We start from the raw sequence: 16,247 nt of genomic DNA on the forward strand, positions 1-16,247 counted from the left end.
GCAAAAGCCAGAGTATGGGAAGATTTGGAGAGGCCTTAGAGGAGGACTTGCGGTCGGCCCCAAAGTGGTTGTGGAAAGCCATTCGGCATCTCAGAAGGGGAAAACAGCACTGTTGAGGCTGTTTTAGCGAGGACAGTGAAATTTACCCCTAATAGGGATATTGTCAGAAAGTAGAAGGAACACTTTGAGGAACTCCTAAATCTGACAGAAATGCCCTCCATTCAGGTGGCAGAGCTGGAACAGTCTGGTGGATCAAAATCTCTGTGGCAGAAGTCTCTGTGGTGGTTGGAGAGCACCTCAGTGGCAGAAAACCAGGGGTGGATGAGATCCGTTTGGAAATTTTGAAGGCTCTGAATGTTGTGGAGTGTTGTGGCTGATATGATTCTTCAATGTTGTGTGGAGTTCGGGGACAGTGCCTTTGGAGTGGCTTACCAGGGTGGTGGTCCTTATCTTTAAGAAAGTGGGCTGGAGGGTGTGTCCCAGTTACCAGGGAATCACACTCCTTAGCCTCCCTGGGAAAGCATATGTCAAGGTGCTGGAAAGGAGGCTCACATTCAGGTGGAGCAATGCGGGTTTTATCCAGGCTATGGAAAAGAGGACCAGCTTTTCGCCCTCTAGCAGATATTTGAGAAGGTATGGGAGTTTGCTAATCCAGTCTACATGTGTTTTGTGGATTTGGAGAAGGTATATGGCTGAGTTCCTTGGGGTGTATCTTGTGGGAGGTGCTGTGGGAGTATGGGGTGCTGGAGTTGCTTCTGCGAGCCATTTGATCCCTGTACACTCAGAGTGAGAGCTGTGTTCATATTCTTGGCATTAAGTCCAGCTTGTTCAGTGTGGGTGTCGGCCTCCACTAAGGGTATTGCTTGTCTCCCCTCCTGTTCCTGATATGGACAGAATCTCAAGGTGCAGCCATAGTCTCAAGTGTGTCCGGTTCAGGGACATAGAGGTTTGCATCTGCTGCTTGCAGGTGATGTTGTCCTTTTTAGCCTCATCATAGTGTAACCTTCAATGCTCACTAGAATGGTTTACAGCTGAGTGTGATGCAGTTGAAATCCGCACCTTCAAGTCTGTGGCCATGGTCCTCTGCCAAGAAATCATAGCTTGTCCCCCTGATTTACGAGTTAGGGCAAAGGAATCAGGAGATTGACTGACGTGTAGGTGCAGTGGCCACAGGCATTGTTTTGAACGGTGGTGGTGAAGAAGGAGCTGAGCCAAAAGACAAAGCTCTTGATTTACCCGTCGATCTTCATTCCTACTTTCATCTGATAAGGATGCCCCCTGGGCGCCACTCTTTGGCAGTTTACTGGGCACATCCAGTTGGGAAGAGAGTCAGGGGCATTACATCTCCCATCTGGCCTGAGATCGCCATGGGAACCCCCAGGATGAGTTGGAGGAAGTCTCTGTGGAGTAGGGATGACAGTGTGAAGCTGCTGTGCTTGCCCTGTTGCCACCGCTACCCTGACCTTAATGAAATGGTTTGAAAATGGATGGATGGGTGGGTATGACATGAACCCTCATGGACACATTAAAATCAGACCAGGGTTAAATACTTTTTGAATTTCAAATATTGTTATGATTTTATTGAAATTGTAAGGAGCGCAATCTGGCTGGAGTTCTGGAGTTATTCCATTGACCATCTGGTAAAACATACTGTAGCTTAAATATATGAAAGGATTTGGAAGTTACACACACACACACACACACACATATACACATATACACTTACAGGGTATGTGCTCTCAGGACTGATGGCGGACAGGGGGTGGAAGATACTGGATTGATCCACAGTGGTTGAAACGCAAATTTTTTCAATCATTTACATAGACCAGACATTATATTGTCTGACTGGACTACAAACTGGACCAGTACAAATAATTTGAAAGACATAACGCTTGAAAAGTGGCCATCTGGCAAGTCTACCTGGTCCTTGGATAGGGTACTCAAAAGTAATGTCCAATTATCACCTAATTCAGGTATTTGCATAGAACCATTTCTCATTCTGAGTGGCAAGCAAGATTGTTGGCACTCTCTGCCTTTCATTCTTTCATGCAATTACGGGGATTCTACTGAAGTTAATTTAGCATCTAGGGTTGCACGTAAACTTGAAAGCAGTCAAAACTTAAAAAACTTGAAATGCAGTATCATTCATGACCAAATTGCACCAATAAATGTACGGACCATTTCAAATTGTTTTATGGGAGTTTTATTTTTGTGACTTCTCCTATAGGTGGCTTTGGTGGCTTGAAAAAACACTTGCCTGCCTAAGACATTTCAATGCGAGAAAAACCCTGAACTCAAGTGGATGCAGTTACTCTTGCATTGTAAGGCACTCTAAATAGGAGTGTGTGTGTGTTTTAGTGTCAGAAGCAGTACAATACAGAGGTCCCTTCGACTCTCTTTCTCCCTCTCATTGCTTCCTTCCCATTGGCCATGGTGCATGTTTAATATGATTAGTTATTTCTTGTAGTTTTATCAGGAAATAATTAAAAAGGGCACAAACAACAATCTTTTTTTTTGAGAGACAAGTCCTGCTTCAGAATTGTGAATGAACAGATGGAACAAATTAGTTCAAATAATCCAAGCCTAGTTATGTCACTTCCTGGTTGCATGGCCTAGTATTCTGTTGTGTGTTTTTTTTCCATTGTTTTCATGGAACTCAGTGGAGAAATGAAGGACTTTTTTGTTCAGTTTCAGCAGTGGAAAATTGCCCCCTCTCACTGTTTGGTTGAATTGTGGTAGGCCTAATTGGTTAAATCTGTCCCTTTTTACAGAAAATATGTAACAACTAGACACAGGACTGACTCATTTTCTTTCTTCAGCATGTCCTATCTGGATTTCTGTTCAAACCTTGAGGAGGAACGCTATTGTCTGGGCATGTGCAATTGACCTGGTTACAGGAAGCTCTCTTTTTACATTTAGGCAAGAGTATAAGTGCTTGGTGTACAGGGTCACTGTGCAGAGATTGACGCACGGCTGCCAGTGGTGAGTATCTGTGTTCTCACTGGATGTCCAGTTGCTCTTGTGCACAGAAATATTTTATAGCTCACTCTGTGTTGGAACAGTTTCACTCCACAGTGGTGCTGATAGGCTCCATGCATGAATATACATGCCTAAAATGCGGTGTTGCTCTTAAAAAGTGTCCAGGGTGGTATCGTTTGAACAGTAAATCACTGAAGCACTTTTGTTGTGTTCAGTAACAATTTATCTTTTTGCACAGTCCTGTGGACTTGTGCCACACCAGGTACATCCATTATTTTCGCTGAGTTTAATGGTCCTTGTAAGAAACAAACATTTTTAAAATTAGTTAGATATACGTGTGTGATTTAAATGGAAATGTAATCCACTTTTTTTCAGAGAACAGTCCTAGATACTCTTAAATTCCCTCAAATTAGGATAACTAATGCCAGCCAATCAATGAAACATACTGTCCGTGCCCGCACGCTGAACTGCAAACAGGCTTGTGTGTAATTTAGTCAGGACCATCCCTGACTATCATATCTGATTTTATCAGAGTAAAATGTCAAAAGGTAAAGTCTGCTCTTTACAGTGAAAGGGTGGTTTGACAACAATTTGCGTTATCAAAATCAAGGTCCTGAAACATAATCTCTACCGATTCACGCAAGATGAAATAATACCAGAGGGAACTACGACATGCAGTAATCAGGTTGCAAAGTATTCATGGTGAAAGCTTGGTTCCATTGTTCTACAGTCAAATGCAGGACCCACATAAGTTTTTGAAATTCCAGTTTCGCATCTCTGTCTCCATCTCTGTTGATCGCTCTCTTTTCCTCTTTGTTCATGCAAGAGACTGCAAGAGAGAAAGGTAGCATTAGAAATTCTCCCATTATCTAAAATCTCTTGTCCTCCTCTCTTACTGTCTCTTCATTACTATCTTATTTTTTGTGTTGTTTGACCCCCTCCCCCTTTAAACGCCTCTGCAGTAGAAATGTTGACCCCTGAAATTCTCTGTTGAAAACTGGAACGACAGACCCCCCTCCGCCCCCCCACCCCCCTTTTCTACATTACATGGAGTTCTGCAGTGGAATTCTCACACACTAAAGACAGGGGGACACATGAGCTGTGGAACGACACACGCAGGGTCAGGACCAGTTATTAATAACCACGCATAAGTTTTAGGGCTGTTAATAAGCAGGTCTCACGTTGAATCCCATTGTTTTACATTTGGAGATTGCATCTGGTGTTTGTGTCATTGTGTGTGTACTTGGTGTTGTGGAAGATTATGGAAGAGCTGACCAACCCCGCTGGTCTGTCTCAGATTTTTCCGCCATGCTGCCACATGAGAGTGGCTCCCCTCCTTCCTGGTGTGAGGTGATGAAGGGAGTGGGGGGGTGTAGGGGGCAGTCCAGACCTCTGCTGAAAGTAATCCATCAGCCCTCGGGTGCACATGCTTCTAAAACGCTGGAGCCACTCTTCATACACTCTGACACCGGGCGGTCCCCCCACTGCCCTCCGACCTTTACCAGCAGACTAGGATAAGGAGCGCTCTGCCAAGTGCGCGTCTGCTCTGGTTATTGCGCCGCGTGCTAACTGCTGGCTCGGCGCGTTTGAGATAACAGTTTTTTCCGTCCCGCTTTCGCCAGAGTGGAGTCGATGTCTGGCCATCAGGTGGCCGACGTCCTTCAAGGCTCACCTTCCCCCCGGTGCAGATGGAGGGGCGGGGTGTCTCCTACCATGTTAGGCCCGCTATCACGCAGACCGCTGGACCTGCGTGTGACCGGCAGCATCGCGCAGAGCGAGTTTAAAATAGATCCTGGGTGGCCTATCTCCCTTTTAAGGCTGCAGGGGGGATTCTGCTCAAAGGTAAAGATACTCCACCTAAGTAATATTCTTATGAAGCGCACGGTCACAGGCAGCTGTGTGTTTGTGCACGCCTGTGTTACAGAACGTGCTTATCTCATCTGTTCAGCTTTACAGCTGGATGTGTGAAACATAGGCCGCTGTTTAAAGTGGCCCCCGTGTTTATGGCTAAAGCCTGTCTGATCAGATGTTTAATGCTTGGCTGTTGTCACTCGTTAACACAAGCCTCATTAATATGAGTCCTTGTCCACAGGAAATATATGAAAAAAGATGGTCTGAAACTTCCTCTTTTTGGTCCAAAGTGATTGCTTGGAAATAAACGTAGTCTCTGATAAAATTGTACTCCATCATGATACTTACATCACTTCAAATGTATAAACTTGACCTTACTGCAGGTATGAATTCAGAATGTGCATCGAAATGAAACCAAGAAAAGAGTGTCTTAAAAAACTTGTCTTCTTGTGAGTGAAACAACTAAATAGTCAAAAGAGTTTATGCCATCATAGCCTTTGTGGAGCATGTTGTATGGCATGTGGACATGGGCAACAGGGGTTAATCTGCCATCTATCCCCTATATTTGAAGATGACTAAGTGTGTGATTATCAGTGCCAGCATTGTCTGTAACATGACCCAGACATCCAGAGAGTCCTGAGCACTTCCCCGACTTGATAATTACCCCCCACTCCCACACCCCCACCCCCCAGGCAGGGGCAAACCTCTGGCTGCCTTTTAGGCTTTTAGAGGGGTGCTAATGCAAGATTCAGAGTAGTGTGTGTGTGCGTGCGTGTGCGCGTGTGTGGATCCTCTTGGCTGTGCCAATTTGGGAGGAGCCAGGATGAAAGGCAGGTGTCTCATGGGTGCCTGGCCTCCATGCAGAGACGCTTCAGAAAATATCAGGAGACACAAACACACCCTGTCCTCCTGCCAGTGAGTGGGCCTTTATCTCACCCCCGGCCCCCACCCCAAACCCCCCCCCTCACCCACCCCCCCCCCCTCCCCCTTTGCTCTTTGTAACCAATGGGTGCACCATTACTCTGCGTCTCAGCTGTATGGGTGTTTTGTGTTGAATTTCACGGCTGTGCAGACGGGAGAGAGCGACACGCTCCAGGGGAGAAGAGCCCATTCTCTCAGGCAGCGCCATCCCAGTCAGGCCCACGCTGGAGCCATGTGGAAAGTCTGCCCACATGCCACGCATCGCATAATTGTGCCTCTGAAGGACTGTGGGTGAAATGGAGCATTTTACTTTTGTTTATTTTTACTGCCCCCCGTGCTTTTTATTGGTCATTGTCATTTCTAAAAGGGCTTCTGAGAGTGGGCGTGTTCTGATAGGTTAGCATTTGTGTGTACTGTACACAGGGGGTTTTAGTCTGTAAAATATGTTGCAGCTGAGGGAACTGTCCATACATTTTTCTGTTATTTTCTTTAAGAAAGACCAGACTATGGGTTCCCCAGTGACTCTGGTGTTCTTCTTATGGCCCACGAAAACTGCCATTGAAGAGTCACCATAGTCTCTTAAAGACCAAGAGTTTTTTGCTTGATTATTTATGTTTTATCTTTGCCCCATTTTTATTATATTTTGGAATGCTGTAGTGTGAGCCCTCAAATGTGGCACTGCAGCAGAAGGACTGACACACTCACCTGCAAAACAGTCACACAGTACACTTCAGGAGAGATAACACCAATCGGAGAAGAGGCGCACCTCAATGACAATGACCAGTAATCTTTTGGAGCCTGTTGATTAGTTTGGAACTAAGGAACCACAGCCAATTTAAGCCATTTTCCATCCCAGTGGGATGAAGTTAATTGTATCCCACAGCTGAAAACTCCTGGTCATTGGCAGCTAATGAATCAGCCCAGACTCACACTAGTTATGTCTAGGCAATAGGGCTCTGCCTGCATTTACTGACCTAATTGCTACTTGTACAAAGCCCACGGTTAACGATCTCTCACCATCCCCCCTACAGGTCTCTCACAATGTCTTGTTGCATTTAAGATTTCTCTGATTGATATCAAATTTTGGATTCTGTGTCATGGATATTGCCATAGAAACTGCTCCCCCTGAAAAATTAATATTATTTCACTAGGAGAGGGGCCTAAGTATGCGCCTTCCTCTTCATCAGCTCTATGGACGCATGCAAGCAGTCATTTGGGACAGAGGCTTATCGGTTGCTATGGGACCAGACAGTGTGAACTGCCCTTCCCCCGCAATGCACACACACCCACACACACACACACACACACACTCAGAAGAAAACCCCATGTGCAAATCGACAAAACTCCTGACTTCACTTGAGAAAATCAACCAGAACCGTTGAAGTTTCAACCATTTGATTTCAGTTTCTGTGTTTCAGGGGAATAACGGGAAAGTTAACTGTCATTCTCAATATTGTGTTTTAGGTAGCTAAGTGGGCTCACACTTCCTGTCAGAAGCGTTCAGAAAAAATGTGACACACCACCTGAAACCATGAGCATATCAGTATCTGATAAATGTTCACATCATACAGTCTGTCTTTTTTGGGATTCTCAATAAGCACCTCTGCTTCCATAAGCTCCTTTTACTTTCTGAAACAAAACAAAACCACCAGACATATCAATATTAAGAAAAAGGTTTCTTCTTTATAGGCATTTTGCTAAGTGGGGTGACCATTCCTTTTTCATGTGTCTATTCCTTAGCTGAACTCCCATGTCTTCATTTATGATTTTAGCCTAGTCTGAATGCTAAACAAGAACATCTCCAGTGCTCTGTGAATCCCTGTGTACCTAATATTTTGTTCCATGTCCATTGAAGTTCTACAAAAGTCACAAGTGCTAAACATTTTCGAGATGTGAGGCACAACAATTGTGTGGTGTGGCGTGCATGCATGTGTGCATGCATGTGTGTGTGGAGAGGGTAAATAATGTGTTTTAAATTACACAAAATGACATTAGAAGAGCTCAGATGTATTTAAAAACATTTATTAGACTTTTGATGGTGTTTATTCACATAAACATGGATTTGCTGTAGGTCTGTGACACAGATGGCGGTGTATTATGATTTCATGAAAGGTCAGAAGTTTTTCGATGAGGGGCCCTTGCAGGGAATGGGGTAAGTTGTTAAAGGAGTACCATGGTGGTTGAATGTGACACTTCCCAGTTGTCTTCAGGCAACAACAAAACAAATGTGCATAATTTTTTTATTCTTCAGTCATTTCAATGTACTTTAAAACATATTTTTCTAAGCCTAAATTTCCCACGATAAAAATTCACCCGAACCGTCTGGGCGTGGTAATGAGAACTGTCAGTTAGCTATGATTGACAGACCGTGCCCCGTTACCATAGCTAGCCCCATGATAAGCGCTATTTTTGGGAGACTGAATTTTCACAAGCTAGCTAGCTTAGTAGTATATCAAGTATCGATAGATAGCTAAGGTAAGGACGTTGACTTATATCCAATTATAATTTTTGCTATCTAGCTAGCCAAGTTAAGATAAAAGCACAACTATAACGTCCTCATAAAAGCAAACTAGCAAGCTAACGTTATCGATAACATTGCCTTATGAAAGCGAACCTCCTAGCTAGCTAACGTTAGCTAGCTAGCTAAATGAATTTAACCAGAAATAATCTAAAGCCACTCTAATTTAAGTGAACCTAACGTTAGTCAAATATTTGCATTGTCTGAACAACAGGACGGTGTTTTCTTGTCAGATTTCTTTACGGGGCGTGGAAATGGGAGTGGTTACTGTATTCGTGACGTAGAAAAATGACAACTTTCTCAACCGGTTGAAAATAGGACGATGAATTTAAAACGCATATTTCTCCAAAAATACAGAACGGACATATTTAATACTTTGCTCATTGTGTTTCTTCAATGCTTCTTGTGCAAATAGCACATAGAACCGAGAAAGTGTGAAAATCACCATGGTACTCCTTTAAGCATTTGTTATCACACAAATTGTAAGATTGTGAGTGTAGGCTACTATATTCATGAAGAACATGTGAAATAGAGAGGGCAGGCTGTCAGGGTGCCACTTTAGGGTAATTTCTGCAGTGTTGGCGCAATTTAGTCTACCTTCGCTTTGGGGAGTCATACTGAAAGTTCACTGAGGACATAAGCAACAGACAGGATTGTGGGTAGGTCTCGTGTCTCATGATATCCCTTCTCTGTTTTTATTTTTTTTATCACCTCCATCTTCAATAGCATCCATTTGTGTGGTTAAGTGCCCCCACAATGGCAACCTGCTCAGTCTGTCCAAGTTTCCGCTGAGAGAAGCAGTAGCATAATGGAGTTAGCTTCTGGAAAACGCATGAATGCAGTCGAGACATGTCTGTGACTTTGTAACCGAACTGTGTCACTCATTTTCCCTGCTGTTGTTCAGTCACTAATCTTTTTTTTCCATTGATTACCACCGCAGATTCGGAGAATATTTTTCAACGTTGTCAGAACTTGTTCCCTGTAGTCCTTGTGTTTACTTGTGAAAGGCACAATGTGAGTAGGCTGTGTTCAGTGATGACCCCTTTGTACTGATAACACGAGAAAGGTGCTGTTTGAACGCCTGACATATGGAGAGTTTGGCACAAACTGTGTTTTTAAGCCATTGACCTAACTGTATGCCAAAATAATCTCCTGATAATTTTAGTACTTTTATTTTGGTCCTTTTTTTAAAGCATGTATGCATCTATGATAGTTCTACAGTCCTTTTGATTTCAGGTGTGAAAACGGTTATTTAAAATCAGTGAGCAACATTCTTGTTGTGAGAAAAATTCTTTTTTTAGATAAAGAATGGAATGGAAGAATGGAGTAATATTCTCAATTTTTCTTGTTTTCTGGCTGCAGGTTTTGTACAGGTTGCAGTGTGTCAGTGGCCTTTTTGTTATCCTTAGTGCATTACAAGAGTAGCAGAAGGTGCTTCTGATCACATTGCTGATTTGACTAAGGTCAGAGTATAAAATAACCACAATATTCTTCATTTCATTTTTTCTCTGTAGAGCCAAATGGCCAATTTTACATGATGGCTTTTCTCTCTCATTTTATTTCACTGAGCTATTTCTCATCCACCATGTGATGATAGACAAGGTCTATCATAGATAGAAGGTCTGTTTGCCGTTGTAGTTGGTGCCATTTTGTTCGAAGTGTAAGGTATAAGGAAAATGCCAATACTAACTGCAGAGTGCACAGTTGTTGTGGTGGAATAGCCTGGCTTCCTTTTTTCCAGCTCTCATTGTGCTTGGGTGAACAGTATGGGAGTGGGTCTAGCGTAGGCCTCCACATGTTTTTGGTGAGGGGCTAAGCTTTGTTTAATGTAGCCCAGCACCAGCCTACAGTGATGCTGCCATCCCTGCTGCTCCAAGCTTCCATGTCCATGGAGCGGTTTACTTTTACTTCAGCTTTTAACACAATATTAACAAAATAATTGTATTGCTGGCCTGTGCATGCTGGTTTAGTCTGACAACTACATTTTCTCCACAAGATGCACATAATGTGATTTGTATGGCAAAGTGGAATAGCCAGAGTTTTGTGATTCGTAGTGTAGGATCACACATTGGTACACAAGTTCTTCTCTTATTAGTGTCACCATTTTGAATGGGGAATGCCAATAAAAAAATCCTGTTTTCTTTAAAATGCTAAATTGAAAGGAAAAAAATGGAAGTCAGAATTAACGGCCCCAAGGAGACACACATATTCTCTCTGAACGTGTTTGAAAGAGTAATCTTGAACTTTAGTATTCTCATCAATGAAATTATAGAGCATTGTCAGTCACTACAGGCTCTTATCCCAGCCATGACTGACAGGTTCTTCTAGCCAACCATGCAGAGTTTGGTCTGCTCCACCCACCAATCTGGTTGTGCTGATGCAATCCTCAATCCAGATGTCTCACTCACTCACTAAACTCCTTTTTCATGTCTTTCTTCTTCTCATTCTCTCCCTCTCTCCATTTACACTGCCCTATCCTTAGGCACATTTCTCCCCATAACAGGGCAAATGTCACTATGGAGTGCATATTAAAGATTATGAGATTCCCCTTACAAAAGCAAAAAACATCCCATAGGACTGTAGAAGCTTTCTTTCAGAAGGGCCCTCTTCTATGTAATATTTGTTTGGGGTTCTTTGGAACCTGGAAATAAGGTCCTTGTCACTTTATGGGGCAGTGAGACAAATGATTGTAGTAAGTGAAGTACTGCATGTTCAGGTTAAATTCAAAGAGTGAAGGATAGTTAAGTATGGGACAGAAGAATCAGGTCTCTGTTTGTGGTTGCTGAGGTAAACAAAATCACACCTCTTGTTTTCCTGTGAACTTTTCCGAGGTTACCTTGGATTTGACCAGTATTCTGGATTTTAAGCTTATCATGAATTATGAGTGGTAAAACTTTATTTTTTTTCTTTTAAAAAATGTTTTTTTTATTTTTAGTGAGCATATGGATGAAATGAGTGATTGTTAAATGTCAGAATAGACACTGAAGGTCCTGTAAATCTTAAGTGTTGCTTAAACCATTTATCCCATCAGCCTGTACCCTTCAGACATAAAGTGCAAAAAGAAGACAACATGAAATAAAAATTCACGTGTTAGCTTGGGACTGGACTGAATTAAATCAGAGTTGACAAGGATTAGTCTCTGATTTCCCTGTGCGTCAGACAACATTGTAAAATAAAGGGACGGTCAAAATACCATAGGATATGATATCATCTTATTCTTGCTCCCTAATGTCCTCGCCCAGGGTGACATACTGTACGTTGTTATACATTTTATATTCATACAGCAGAATACCCACAAAAGCAATTCAAGCATGGTACAGTGCTATGGGAAAAACCAGCATCGCAGTGCCTCAGAATCAAACCTGCAACCTCTGTGTGGTAAATCCAGGTATGCCACATTACCTCACCAGCAGATGTTCTCAAAACTGTTTATGCATGTCACATGATTCTGTTTAGCAGATGCTGTCCGTTATAAATTAATCTGAGGAGAAAAATAGGCAATTAAGAATGCGTAAACATATCTGTCAAGAGAACATACTGTATGCATGTACAGGCCCTCTGGGCTCCCAGTTGCCATTGTGCAAGCTGTGGTAACTCTATACTAAACATTAACAGGTTACATAAGAAGTGCCGCAGTGGGCTGGTTTGAGGGGATAAGGAATGTTGTGTGTTTCCTACCTGGCCCCACTTCACCTCTTTATTTCAACTTCATTTTCACCATTCAACTTCATTTTTACCATCAGGTAGAGTTTTTTTCTGGTTGAAAAATGTTATGTAATTGCAACTTTTATTTCTTCAAGCACCTTTGTAAGTTCCTCAGTTATTTTTAATAGTGGACATGCACTGGAGTGAATGTGTGTCAAATTATAAATGCTTCTTTGTTTCGATGTCCTTCAACTTTAAGAGCCCTCAGAGCTATGTTATGGTTCTTAATGTTAATCCAAAAACATCATATTAATTAATTTTAAAAAATGACAATTATAACCTTTTGTATTAAAAATTATAACCAGTGTAATTCTGCACTGTATGAAAATGACCTTGTTCATCTGCAGATACAGTACTATAACAAACACAGCTTGCAAAGCTGGCAGTGTTATCAGTCTGTTTTGGAAAAAAGAGGAAACATTAGCTGAAGAAGTGAGCAGCACATGTTATCTGTGTGTTGTAACACCAAAGTGCTTAGCTAGTCTTGTTTTTACACATGTATAATGCTAGGTGGTGGTGGTGGTGGGGTGGAAGGACAAAAAACAAGATGCCAGGGTGTGAGAGTTCTGATTCACACTTACATCACCTTAGCACTGTAAACGAGAGGTGGGAAAATATTTGTCTTTCAGGAAGAGTGTGTTCCCTGGCTAAACAAACAACTCTGGATCAGGGCCTCTTGGAGCAAAACTTCCCTTTGGGGTTGAGGGAAGTACAGCGGCCACAACAGGCCCTCACCCCATCAGCTCACAGGGCCATCCCAAAATAGCACCTTTGTGAGCCTGAACCCTGAGTTCAAAAGGCCCTCTGGCCTAGTCCTCCCCCTTCTCCAAAACCGAGCGACTCGTACATAATGTCTGAAAAGGGCTGTTTTCTTTTGTCTGTTTCGGTCATACCCCCATCATCTTCCTGGAGTGGCTAATTCAATTTTACCTTAGTTCACTTTGCTGGGTATTTCATCATCAAGCTTAGGCGGGGCTACTTCCATGCATGTCTCTACACCAAATGATTCATGGTGAAAAAAGAATGATTCATTATGGAAGGAATTTTAGCCTTTAGTTTGGACTAATTCTCTGAAACCAGGCATTTTATAACAGGAGACTCTGCCATACTCAAGAGTTGCACACGGTTTAATGTTTCTCTATACATATATTTATCAAGATTTCACATACAAATGTTTTTTAGACCAGTAAGATCCTTTGTCCAAGTGGATTATTTCTGCCTAGACCTTGGAGAATATTGAATATTGTGTCAGGTATGGTCTTCTATGGTGCATCCTTGTGCCCCAGGGATACTCTCCTTTTCCTTGATTGGTGACCTACATACTGAGTTGTGCTGTCACCATTTTCTTTGTGTGAACCCCCTTTTGTTAGGTCCCCAGAGCTCCAAGATCCAAAGTGCAGGACACCATGAAACGCCTACTCCAGAGAATACATTTGACTTGCAATAGACCAATTCCATGAAGTACATATTAAGTGTATCAAGTGTATATAAGTGTATCTTGCTTGTGTCATTAGAATGAACTATTTATGGCCTGGCATTGTTTTTGGTACCAATCCAAGCACTGTGGGTTCACACCTATGATTTAAAAACGCATCAAAAACCGATAAATCGCTTTATAATAAATGATATCAGTTATATTTTCGTTATAAGCTTAATGGGGTAAACGGTATAACTGTGCACAAGAGATCATTTTGAAAATTGACACTATTCTGCACATTTCATTTTCAAAATCACTTGTAAGTTTAACTATTGTATCATTTTAGTAAAATCACAAAATAACTTTTGTAGTTTCATGACTATGCACGATTATCTTGTTCTCTAGTTTGCACTTGCTTCAATCATAATCAAGTCCAAGTTATCAGTTCATCGATATGATCCACCTATTATCTTGATTAATTTCTGAATAACTTGAATAACTTCTCAACAAGCCCGCCGTTCAACAGGATTTTATACGGAAATTTTATGTACAATGGTTATGCTTATGTTTTACAGTCGGTCTGAATGTATAATGATAATGGGCTAGCCAGTCGGCCAATATTTGCTAACAAAATGTTGTATAACATTCTGTTTGGGCTACCACATATATATATATATGTCAGTGTAGCTGCTGAAACGAGTTAAAATTTGAAAATTGCTTCGCCAAGAGTGAAACTGACAAGACACGAGCTGGATGCTGTGAAAAAATCGTTTTTAGGTTTACATTTACTACACTTTCCATCTCTTGTTTCAAAAAATCTTCAGGTCTTTGCCCAGTCTTGTCTTGCTCTGAGGCAGATCACGTGCGTTGGTGACAGTTTGTCAGAGAGCATAGCTACAGTTCATTGGCTTGCAGAGTTCCAAGAAGGCCCTCCCATAGGCTGGGCAGGCGACGTCATCCCCGATCAGCTGTTAACGTTCCACAACAATAACAAAGGGATCAGTTGGGACCTCGAAAAGGGTGGAAAAAGCAACGAAGTGTTAGCACTTATGGGTCCATAAACTTAACATTTCTTCTGAGAAGAAAACTTATTTTTTTACCGGAATACATTGTATTTTCTACCTCAGTCTTAAGGATTTTTTTCTAAGATCTATCGCTTTCCTGTTTACATTTTTGTTGCCGCAGGTGAGTTTTTCTTCCTTTGTGCTTTATGAGCAGGAGAAAAAGTTTTTGGATGCTGATCAGCTGAAGTCAAGCGGTGTTGACTTTGCCCTCTCAACAATAACTCTAATGTTCGGTATGGACAACAAAAATGAAAAATGCTAATGAAAAATGACGGAAGCTCATTTTTTAAAATGTAGACTAGGCTATATCTTGTACAACCACTGAGCGAGCTTGTTAGGCTAGTTGTTTGTAAACTTTACTTTTATCGTTAAAATCCATATCGTTGACTCTTAATCAGTTATCCAAGCTCTTGAATAATCTGTTTGGCTAAACAGTTTAAACAAATAGGCTAATAAGAGTAGACTTATGCAAAGTGGCACGATATTTGAATATCTGGAGTCGCCGTCCGCCCTATGGGTGTTGGGTTACGTTTGAACCCCTCCACCCCTCCCCTTTTGGCAACAGCCACTCTCCCTAGTCAAGATGTAAGCTGTAATAGTGCTCGTCGAAACCGCTGTACGCGTACTCCTAAAACAGATTAGTCAAATAACGTAGTCGTGTCCAGTTATTTTTGTTGGAGGCGATGAAGGAATTTATAACCCCGACCATAATTATCAGTCGGGACATCTCGAGGTGTATATGGTTTTCTTGGAAAAGGCTAAAGCTTGAACACTAACTCTGAATCGTGATGTCGATAGTTCGTTATGATAAAACGAGCAACTGTATCGGCACAGACTTATCGATTCATTAATTTCAGGAAGGCGGTTGAGTGCTAAACCAACACCTAAGTCTTAATGTGAATATTGAAACAAGGAATGTATGTCTGCTTCGTCAGTCTGATCATAACGATTTTAGCGTTTTTTTGTCCTTGGCAATTCATCCCTAGATGACCCATTTAATTTGATAATGGAAATAATTTTCTCTATTGACAGATGGCTGCATGTTTAAGCCCTAGCCGACTGTGGCATTCAGAGGTATCTGATTAAAACGAAAAGCAAATCCGTGTTAACTGATATTAAATATGCTTTGTACGTACCGTTTTTACCGCACGCCCTTGAAACACAACATGTTGATGACGTCATGTGTCTAGCACAGAAAGTGTGATAGGATAACAGGTTGGTTTATCGTTCCCCCCATTTGATATGCCTAATACACGATAGATCGGTCATGGTATCAGGAATCTTCTTTTTCGTGAAAAAGCGTTCTCTGAGACGTATAACGTCACATACTTTAGTTAATGTTTTATTATTTGGTTCGTTTTTTAAACATCTGTAGCCTCTGCAGGCCAGACGCCCTCTGCTTTTTTTCCAAATGGTAATTTGCCATTGCGAACAGGTGCAGGCGATTAGGCTAAAGCACACACAGTGGCTTTTCAGAGATATTTGAAAATGCATGTAATACGGATTGTCACAAAGACGTCAGGACAAAGGGCCTCTCACCCCATCCTGTCTAGTGACGATCACAGCTGTCTTACAGAAACAGATAAGCATAATACCCTTTGAATCTCTGCCCAGAACACGCATGAGCCTTGCGTTTCACACGGCATATACAGGTTTAAATGACAATGTAAATTCTGAAGAATAAATCAATCTGAGAATTGGGGGTAAAACTACACGTTAGACATTAGTAAATTAGTATTGGGGGGTGGGGGTGGGCGCTCTGTTTTAGGGTTAGGATGTGGGGATGACTGTG

General features: G+C 41.9%; 2 protein-coding genes and 1 long non-coding RNA gene across 6 annotated transcripts in view; 2 read left to right on the forward strand and 1 right to left on the reverse strand.

Moving 5' to 3' along the window:
- Positions 1 to 16,247, forward strand: part of ccne2 (cyclin E2) — a 75,088-nt gene that overhangs the window by 38,933 nt on the left and 19,908 nt on the right. The window lies entirely within an intron of this gene.
- The window catches only part of tp53inp1 (tumor protein p53 inducible nuclear protein 1), a 33,165-nt gene that overhangs the window by 6,664 nt on the left and 10,254 nt on the right, over positions 1 to 16,247 (forward strand). The window contains exon 1 of one of the 3 annotated variants that reach the window (XM_064338848.1): positions 14,370 to 14,576. The exons of 1 other annotated variant lie outside the window; for it this stretch is intronic. The gene's annotated coding sequence lies outside the window, so the exon portion shown is untranslated. Of the gene's footprint in view, positions 1 to 14,369; positions 14,577 to 16,247 lie in introns of those variants that run through there. One more of the 3 variants, XM_064338864.1, reaches the window with a different exon arrangement.
- On the reverse strand, positions 14,159 to 15,905 carry LOC135256760 (uncharacterized). 2 transcript variants are annotated; one of them, XR_010330519.1, is made up of 2 exons: positions 15,592 to 15,905; positions 14,159 to 14,359 (listed from the first exon to the last, which is right to left on the reverse strand). It is a non-coding gene; the product is annotated as an uncharacterized LOC135256760 (long non-coding RNA). The 2 variants fall into 2 exon arrangements; XR_010330520.1 differs by having other exon boundaries at positions 14,159 to 14,401.

Source organism: Anguilla rostrata, chromosome 1 (genome assembly GCF_018555375.3).
Source record: "Anguilla rostrata isolate EN2019 chromosome 1, ASM1855537v3, whole genome shotgun sequence".
Lineage (NCBI taxonomy): Eukaryota > Metazoa > Chordata > Actinopteri > Anguilliformes > Anguillidae > Anguilla > Anguilla rostrata.